Raw genomic sequence first — 8,766 nt, 5'->3', positions numbered from 1 at the left:
TGGGTCATAGGTTTCATTTCTTGCTTGTTGAAGTTTTTAAAAGTGATTGTTGCTAGGTAGCTTAACATGTTTTTAAGCTGTAGATTGAAATCCTGATCAATCTAACATCAAATGCAATTGATTTAGCAGTAACTCATTATTCAATCTCCACCACATCACCTTCTACACAGTATCTTAGAATTGTATCATATCTAGTTTGAAAACTAGTAGAGATTATATATTGCAAAACATCCTTGCTTGATTCCTGGAGGTTTAATAGAATGAACCTAAATTTCTTTACAGACCTTCATAAAATTCCTAACATATGTATTAAATCTTTGGGATGCATCTTTCAGTGGCTGCAGGGAAATCATGATGAATACCCAATTGAATCCAAGAATTTCATTAATTTTAATAGCATCTATTATAATTCGTAAATGAATGTTGTAAAAGCCTGTATCTTTCCAGGTTCAATTTAATTCTGTTCTCTATTACTTAGTCACTAAGGTTTTAGTAATGCTATCCACGATTGGGTTGCAGTTATTTCAACTGGATCCAAAACTTTTAGTTACGTGGAGGGACTAGAGAAGCTGGGGTTGTTCTCCTTAGAACTGGTTAAGATTGAGGGGAGATTTAATAGAGGCGTTCAAAATCATGAAGGGTTTAGATAGAGTAAATAAGGAGAAACTGTTTCCACTGGCAGGAGGGTCGGTAACCAAAGGACACAAATATAAAATAATTAGCAAAAGAACAAGAGGTGAGATGAGATTTTTTTTAACGCAGCGAGTTGTTATGATCTGGAACGCACTGCCTGAAAGGGCGGTGGAAGCAGATTCAGTAATAACTTTCAAAAGGGAATTGGATAAATACTTGAAGGGGAAAAATTTGCAGAGTTATGGTGAAAAAGCAGGGAAGTGGGATTAATGGGACAGCTCTTTCAAAGAGCTGCCACAGGCACAATGGGCCGAGTGGCCTCCTTCTGTGCTGTATCATTCTATGATGAAAAATCTGGGGGCTGCAACCTCGGTGATTATGCTGGGATCATGCCTGCTGAAGCCGTCCAGTGCTCACTCAGCCAGAGTATGTGGGATCAATGGGAGGACACCTCATTTGTATGGGGCAGGTGAGTGAAAGCATCTTGGGTACCCACCAACCCCACGCTGCCAGAAACACCGATGCCTGTCCGTCATATGGAGCATATATGCCTGGACCCTTCCTTTGGAAAAACCCTCGCATCCTATTAACAAGGGGGCCTAGATCCTTTGGTGGAGGGGGACACTTGCTCCTTTCTAGAGACAGGTACGCTTCAACTGATTACTGGCCTTCAGACTTACACCAGTTGTCATTTGGGCAGAAGTGGGAACCTCCAGTTTAGGGAGTCCCCACCTCCTCTGTATCAAGGGCAGGCAGAGGCTCCATCCTTTACCAGGCCCAGTGAGAAACCACAGATTATGTTGGGACTCTGCATATCCCGGTCTCAGCCTATTATCAGCTGTTCTGCCTGAGTGCTGCCGCAGTTATGCAGGAATCTACCAGAATGATGAAGGAAGTTTGGCCCCATTGTTTTCCATTTGTAACATCTCATCGTTTCGAAAAGTTAAGAATACAATAAGCATTGCACAATACTATCCGAAAACTGAACAGTTGGCCATATTTTCCTCTTTCATATCTTTCATTATTAAAGTATATATTTGCCGACATCTTTGAGATTCATTGTGTACATGCATGGTCAACACAGATTTGTTGATACTGGTTGCAAACACAGCAAATCCACTCAGTGCGCCCAGCAGTGTTTGCTCAGGACTCAGCTATGATAACAACCCTTTTCACACATCAGAAACAACTAACAAGCCGCTTAATTAATTTAGATTTAGCAGAAATCTTTAATGCAGCTACAGCCTAAGAAAGCAGGACTTTCACACAATGGCTGTGCAATGCAGACAGAAAGCAACCACACTGATGCAGGTCTTAAAAGGGTATTGGACGCTATCTATTGGGGCTAGAGGAAGTAGAACAAGCAAAAAAAGAAAGCTTGCCGTGTGGAAAGTGAGCATAGAAAATATAGGCACGGAATCTACTACAAGAATTTGGAATGGAATTGGGAAGAAGTTCCATGATTTGAGGAGGACCACAATTGTCAGGGTACATTATGATAGCTGCACCATTGGACATGGGTGGGCCTGGTCAAACTGAAAGTAAGAAAGAAAAACTTGCATTTATATAGCACCTTTCATGACCACAGGACGTCTCAAAGTGCTTTACAGCCAATGAAGTACTTTTTTTGAACTGTTGTCACTGTTGTAATGTAGGAAACGCGGCAGCCAATTTGCGTATAGCAAGTTCCCACAAACAGCAATGTGATACTGACCCGATATGCTGTTTTAAGTGATGTTGATTGAGGGATAAATATTGGCCAGGGCACCAGGGATAACTCCCCTGCTCTTCTTCGAAATAGTGCCATGGGATCTTTTACGTCCACCTGAGAGAGCAGTCAAGGCCTCGGTTTAATGCCTCATCTGAAAGATGGCACCTCCAATAGTGCAGCACTCCCTCAGTACTGCACTGGAGTGTTAGCCTAGATTTTTGTGCTCAAGTCTCTGGAGTTGGGTCTTCGAACCCACAACTTTCAGACTCAGAGGCGAGAGTGCTACCAACTGAACCACAGTTAAGCTAGTCTAGATGGAAAAGTTGTGCAGCATGCATCAGACATTGATATTCCTGGAGACCCAAAGGGGTTTAATGTACTACACCCCCTGAAATGTCCAGGCTTCTAAATTGCTACTTCAGGATACCTATAATATGCTCAATTATTAACCTAGTGACTGCATGTACCTCAATATCTGTGTTGGACCTGGTCATTGCAAGGGTGTCATGAGCAGATTGGCCTCTGAAGAGCCATCCTTCTGCGTTGCCTTCTACTTCAAATTACCTAAACACAGAAGATTGCCTTAAAGTAAAAGAATCATAACTGTTTCCTGGGAAGCAGACTTAATTTGTGTTGCTACCACCTGCACCTAGATGGAGAGGATCTCCTTGGAGTTCATGAAGGTCATGGCATCATGTCTAGGGGCAAGATTACATAGGATTACATAGGATATATGGCACAGAAACAGGCCATTCGGCCCAAACAGCCCATGCTGGCGTTTATGCGCTACTCGAGCCTCCTCCCGTCTTTCCTCATCTAAATCTATCAGTATAACCCTCTATTCCCTTCTCCCACATATGCTTGTCTTGCCTCCCCTTAAATGCATCCATACTATTTGCCTCAACCACTCCCTATGGTAGCGAGTTCCACATGCTCACCACTCTCTGGGTAAAGAAGTTCCTTCTGAATTCCCTATTTGGTTTTTTGGTGACTATCTTATATTGATGGCCTCTAGTTTTGCCCTTCCCCATAAGTGGAAGATCTCTCTCTGTATTTACTCTATCAAAATCTTTCATAATTTTAAACACTTCTATTAGGTCACCTTCAAGAGAAAAAAGACCCAGCCTATTCATCCTTTCTCTAATAGGTATACCCTCACATTTCTGGTATAATCTGGTATCATCCTTGTAAATCTTCTCTGCCCCCTCTTCAGTGCCTCTATATCCTTTTTATAATATGGCGACCAGAATTGTACGCAGTACTCCAAGTGTGGTCTAACCAAGGTTCGATATAAGTTGTAAGGGGGGTGGCGGGTGTGGCGCGTGCGCCCAGTCAGTTATGCCCCTGACTGTTTTGTGAGCAGTTCCAATCGCTCCCACGCCCCTTGGGTTCTAGACACCGGACTTAGGTACAGGCGGCGATACGGAAAGACTCAAGTAGACTGGTGGTTTGGATGTAAGAAAACCAGGATTTTATTGACACAGAAATTAACACAGTCTTACAAGAAATTACTAGCATAAAATACAGGCGAATACAAAATAACTATACCTATACAGGGAATGGGGAACACACGGCACATTGAGGGAAAACAAACTATGTTAACAATCCTCTTATCCTTATCCCACCCCCCTATACATAACTAGATTAAGCTATGAGGGGCCAGAATTCATACTCACGAATCCACACCAGGCCAACCATTAACGAAATGCAGATTTTGAGGTTTGATTCTCTGTCCTCTTAGGTACTCCATCGCCACGTGGTCTTCAGGGGCACGGTGCTGGAGCTGCTACTGCGATGCACCTTCTTCTCCTCCGCTACCGTCGTCGTCTCATCCCGATGGGTTCTCCTCTTCTTCTCCCTCGGGCGGTCGTCGGTGGTAATGTTACGTTTATCGGACAGTTAACAGTCTTTGCCGTTTAGATTGTGTTACCCATGCGTCAAACGCCAGTATATTCATGGTGGCGTAGACACCTGCATTATTGCAATGTTCAACAAGAGGTTCGTCTTCCCAAGCACCAGCTTATAACTCGGCGCTTGGTCTTTATCAATACGTTTTTCACTGTCCTGCTCTGTCCTTATCGAGTTTTATCATCTTCTTCGTCTCTATTCGTCTCGTCTCGGGCTACCTGCTCAAATTCGTCTCGCCCCTTTTTGCGGCCTGGGCGTCCCAGATGACGAGGGACTCGGGTCTCATTCCCCTCCCCGGCTGTTGGTATGGTGTCCTTTACTGCTGACAACTCACCGCGGGGAGTGAGGAGAGACCCGCCACGAGGCCAGGGCACGAGTGAGCCAGGAACTAAGAGCGAGGGCCAAGCGCAAGAGAGAGCAGAGAGCGAGAGATTGCTACCCGGGGCCTGCAGTTATACCCGTTGTTTCATCCCCTATCTGTGCGCCAAATCAGGTTAGTTCATTGTTCCAATTTTGGCAGGCTGCTTTAAATAATTACAGCAATCTAAACTAACTGTTTTTAGATGGCCGTTTATCGCACCTAATGGCCTGATGTCCGAGCTGTATTGTTATTAATGCATTCTAATCGGCCTGTCCAGCCTCGATGGCTTCCTTAAGCTGTTTCCAATTATTTATGCAGACAACTTGATGGCCTCAAGTATAGGCCTAACTAGTTCTGATCTGTCTACGATCTGGCTTAATGCATATTCAATGTTTGCTGTCTGCTTTTCTAAAACACAAAGTCCTTTTCACAGAAACTGCATTTTAGTTTTCGATTTCCCCACAAGCTGCATGTGCTGCCACAGAGTCCAAGCTTTAAAAATCTTGCAGGCTTTTGGCCACGAGGTGCGGACGCCATCTTTGGGTACCCTTTTTAAATTGTCCATAGGGTCCCTTTTATTAATCGCCTTGGGGAAATGTGGAAATTTTGCAAATCCTACAAAGTTTAACATAATTTCTCACCTTTTCAATTCTATCCCACTAGAAATAAACCCCAGTGCTTGGTTTGCTTTTTTTTTATGGCCTTGCTAACCTGTGTCGCAACTTTTAGCGATTTGTGTATTTGTACTCCGAGATCCCTTTGCTCCTCTACCCCACCCAGACTCGCACCCTCCCTATTCTTCCTACCAAAATGTAATGCATCGCACTTATCTGTGTTGAAATTCATTTGCCAATTATATGCCCATTCTGCAAGTTTATTAATGGATAGTTGTTTTGTGACTCCCTCATGTGCTGATTTCATTGTTATTCATGCTGTTTCCATTTTTTTAACAAAAGGATGAACTTAAGTTTTATACAAACAGCTTTTCTGTGAATCAAAAAACAAAACCTAGGCCAAGACAACCACTGAATATTTAAATTATGTAGGTAGAACCCTTTTTCTTTAACAAAGATTAGTGGGTAGATTTACATCTTCAACACCAAATTTCAATGGAATGGAAATCAGGTGGGTTCTATAAATGGCAAGGCAATTCGCTCCGCTGGATCATCACCCAGGCAGTGAAGACGAAAATCTACCCCTAGGGGCTTTGCCTACAATGCAACAGGTGAAGCAAAATGAAAATCACTATGTTGCTCCTGGACTTTAGTACTTTAAAATAAAGCTTATTTATTGATATATTGCGGTCCTCTTCAAATCCCCCAAATACAAAATGAACAGATTTCAAGGCTCAATTTTTATAATAGGATTAATATATTCATTTTTTTTGTGGTACAGAAAAAACATACACAGCTGTGCCATTTCCAGCACATACCAATTAGCACTTTTAGATAAATGGTAGATGTTCATCATTAAAGTTTCAACAGTCAGCATTAAGGATAATTTCTTCCTATCAATTAAAAATAAACACACAGACTTTCATTCTCATTTATTTCATTTTTGAGATATATGGGGAATAGAAACATCTTTGCACTTCAGGTTAATATAAAGGCTACATGTAGCTTGGGTTTAATGGAGGATAAGATGCAGGCTGAAGCTCCCTTTACACCGCTCCAACAATGTGCTTAACGACAATGGCATCCTGTACTGCACCTGTGTGATTCGGATCCTGTGGTCTCTCTGATGGAGACTATTATGTCCGTGTGTAATTGAGACATGGACTGCAGGAGTTGGTTACAACAGGTGTTTACTGAGTGGAGACAAAACTGGAACTACTATGCAAAGTTACTACACAGGCTTATATACAGGGGTGGTCACTACTGGTACTGCAGTATACAGGGGCTGCAGAATATAGTTCCTTCTGCAAAGTACATACACTACAATTCCTCCCGTTTTAGCTAAACAGTACATAACATTCGATTAATAATTAAATAACATATTTACAATTACAGTTGCTATATACATTAGCTGAAGTTAAGCAATTATAAGTTCAGTCTTTGAGGAGGCTTCCTGATTCAGTCTGGATAACGCCTCTTTGGGGTATCAGGTTCTTCTGGCAAAGTTGATTCGGAATCAACGTCGTTGTTTGGTTCGTCTGCTTCCAATATCACCGATTCTGAGGTAGATGCAATTGGTACTTCGGTTTCATCACCAGGTGTATCGGATCGTGGTGTGGAATTGATGTTTTCCAGTGACTCTAGAATCTGGTCAGCATGGCGTCTTACAATGCTCTCTCCAACGTCCACGGTATACATTAGAGGTCCTTGCCGTGTGCAGATCGTTCCTGGCTACCATTTCTCTGTGCAGTAGTCCCGGGCCAAAACTGGTTGACCTATCTGAAAACTCCTGGTCGGCCTTTCATTCATATTCTGAAACTACCTGTTCTCCACATCTCTTCTGATGTTTGGCTTAACCAAATCCAAGCGGCATCGTAGTCTTCGATTGAAGAACATCATGGCTGGAGTTTGGTTGGTAACCGCATGTGTCGCATTCCGGTAGGCAAACAAGAAGTTATCCACCTTGTGTTGTAGGGGTATGTCTTCATTACACATTGCCTTGATAGCCTTCTTGAATGTTTGAACGAACCTCTCAGCCAATCCACTGGTGGCTGGATGATATGGGGCGGATGTGTAATGCTTAACACCATTGCTCTTTAAGAACCTCCGGAACTCTTCAGACACAAACTGTGGTCCATTGCCGGAGCAAATCTGTTCAGGCAGCCCATTTCTGGCTAATATGGTTCGTAAGACTGTGATAGTTTTTTCTGTGGTGGTTAAGGACATTTTTATTACCTCTGGCCACTTTGAATGTGCATCCACCGCAATTAAACATCGAGTCCATAAATGGACCAGCAAAATCAATGTGCACCCTTTGCCATGGAGATGCGGGCCACTCCCATGGATGTAGAGGGGCTTGTGGTGGGGTGTTTTGGACCTTCTGGCATCCTGTACAGCTCTTGGTCATCTCTTTGATTTCTCTATCGATTCCCAGCCACCACACAAACGCTCTGGCTAAGTTCTTCATTTTTACCCCTCCCAGATGACCCTCATGAAGCTCATTGAGCACTCTATCCTTCAATTTGGGTGGAATTACTACTCTGGATCCACACATCAAAGTTCCTCTGCACACTGACAACTGTTCTCTTCTCGGCGAGAATGCTGGCAGCAGTGGTTCGCCATGTGCTGGCCATCCCTTCACCGTTAAATCATAGACCCTGGAGAGTGTCAGGTCATTTTGTGTTTCCTTTTCTATGTTTGCATTCGTCACATGTAGGCATTCGACTATGGTCGAGTGGAATATCTCCACAGGTTCCACTGCAGTTGCTTCTTCCACCGTCGGCAACGGTAGGCGCGACAATCCATCAGCATTCCCATGCTGTTTAGTTCCTTTGTACTCGATGTCATATTGGTGTGCCCCTAGGAAAAGGGACCACCTCTGTAGCCGTTGTGCTGTCATTATCAGGACGCCCTTCTGAGGGTTGAAAATGGAGACAAGAGGTTGATGATCAGTTAGTAGAGTAAATTTCTGACCGTGCAGATAGTGATTGAACTTCTTCACCCCCCACACCAGGCTGAGGACCTCTCTGTCAATCTGGGCATAGTTACGCTCGGCTGAAGTTAACGAGCGTGACGCGAAAGCTATCAGCCTCTCTGAACCATCAAGGAATTTATGTGACAGTACCGCTCCAATGCCGTAGGGAGACGCATCACACGCCAGTCTTATCGGTAGTGATGGGTTGTAGTGAGCCAATACTTCTCTTGAAGTGATTAGGACTTTACTCTTCTGAAAGTCCCGCTTACATTCATCGCTCCATTTCCATGCTACTCCAGTTTGTAGTAGGGCATTCAGTGGGTGCAGAATTGTGGACAAATTCGGCAAAAACTTATGGTAGTAATTCACCAATCCGAGGAATGACCTCAGTTGCGACACTTTTTCAGGCGCTGGAGCCTCAACTACCGCTTCAATTTTGTCAGGGGACTTATGTAACCCCTCTTCATCAATCACGTGGCCACAATACGATATCTGTTTCTTAAAAAACTCGCACTTGGGGCGATTGGCTCGTAGCCCATGTTCTCTTAGCCTAGTGAGCACCTGC

Source organism: Somniosus microcephalus, chromosome 9, assembly GCF_052327205.1.
Source record: "Somniosus microcephalus isolate GS21.2 chromosome 9, FLI_Smic_1.0, whole genome shotgun sequence".
NCBI classification, from domain to species: domain Eukaryota; kingdom Metazoa; phylum Chordata; class Chondrichthyes; order Squaliformes; family Somniosidae; genus Somniosus; species Somniosus microcephalus.
The sequence above is the reverse complement of the archived record's forward strand: the minus strand, read 5'-3'. Positions refer to the sequence as shown.